Below are 1598 nucleotides of genomic sequence, written 5' to 3' on the forward strand. Positions count from 1 at the left end.
TCGTCAAGGTCATTTTGAACTCGTCAAGGTCATTTTGATCTCGTCAAGGTCATTCTGAACTCAAGGTCATTCTGAACTCATCAAGGTCATTCTGAACTCATCAAGGTCATTCTGAACTCAAGGTCATTCTGAACTCATCAAGGTCATTCTGAACTCATCAAGGTCATTCTGATCTCATCAAGGTCATTCTGAACTCATCAAGGTCATTCTGATCTCATCAAGGTCATTTTGAACTCATCAAGGTCATTTTGAACTCATCAAGGTCATTTTGAACTCATCAAGGTCATTTTGAACTCATCAAGGTCATTCTGAACTCATCAAGGTCATTCTGAACTCATCAAGGTCATTCTGAACTCATCAAGGTCATTCTGAACTCATCAAGGTCATTCTGAACTCATCAAGGTCATTCTGAACTCATCAAGGTCATTCTGAACTCATCAAGGTCATTCTGAACTCATCAAGGTCATTTTGAACTCATCAAGGTCATTCTGAACTCATCAAGTTCGGTGATTTTCCTTCATGAAATTCCTTTCGCCCCCAATCGTAAGGTCTATCCCAAGGACACATATAGAAAATCTTTCAGGCCTCGATTAGACCTCTCACTGATTAGCAATTGACTGATTGGCACACCCGACCGACCGATCAGATTATCCATCAACAGACCAACCTGGGGGTGGAGGCCTGGTCGAGGACCGGGCCGCGGGGACACTAAAGCCCCGAAATCATCTCAAGATAACCTCAAGATAACCCTAAGTTTTTAATGATTCTGATAATGAAAATGCCTACAAGTTATGCTGTTATTGTGAGTCTTATATAATTAATATACTTTAATTTTTTTATGGAAACTTACCTAATTATAAATGTACATTTATTAATTAAGTCTTTGATTTAACTGAGTTATGTCCTTGGGAATGTCAGCATATTTAGCCAAGTGGAAGTCTGATAAGCCTGAATACAGGCTTCCTGTCACCAACAACGGTATTTAAATGACAGACAGACAAAGCAGGAAACAGAAAACAACATTATATTTCTCACGTAATGAGATAGTGCTGAGTCTGAATTCAGAGGTGATTAGTTCATTCGCAAAGAAAGAAAACTGTGATGCTTTCAAAAATTGAATGCTTAGAGATTTTACATCATATATATCAAGAATCTATCGAAACTTGCATAATTCGAAACATAGGTGCCTGACAGCTGGGTGGACAGTGCTTCGGATTCGTAGTCCTGTGGTTCCGGGTTCGATTCCCGGTGGAGGCGGAGACAAATGGGCAAAATGTTTCTTTCACCCCTGATGTCCCCCTGTTTCCTAGCAGTAAATAGGTACCTGGGAGTTAGACAGCTGCTACGGGCTGCTTCCTGGGGGTGTGTAACAAAAATGAGACCTGGTCGAGGACCGGGCTACGGGGACGCTAAGCCCCGAAATCATCTCAAGATAACCTCAAGATAACCTCTGAATACTTCAGCAGTGTTCAAATTTTGTATTCAAAGTAAATATTATGTTCACTTTATACACAGTTCATTGTAACAAAAATCTCTTCACAATGGGATTTCAACAGCTCAATGTAACAAGGATCTGATCTCAACGGAATTTAAATGGC

Source organism: Procambarus clarkii, chromosome 3 (assembly GCF_040958095.1).
Source record: "Procambarus clarkii isolate CNS0578487 chromosome 3, FALCON_Pclarkii_2.0, whole genome shotgun sequence".
Classification (NCBI taxonomy): Eukaryota; Metazoa; Arthropoda; class Malacostraca; order Decapoda; family Cambaridae; genus Procambarus; species Procambarus clarkii.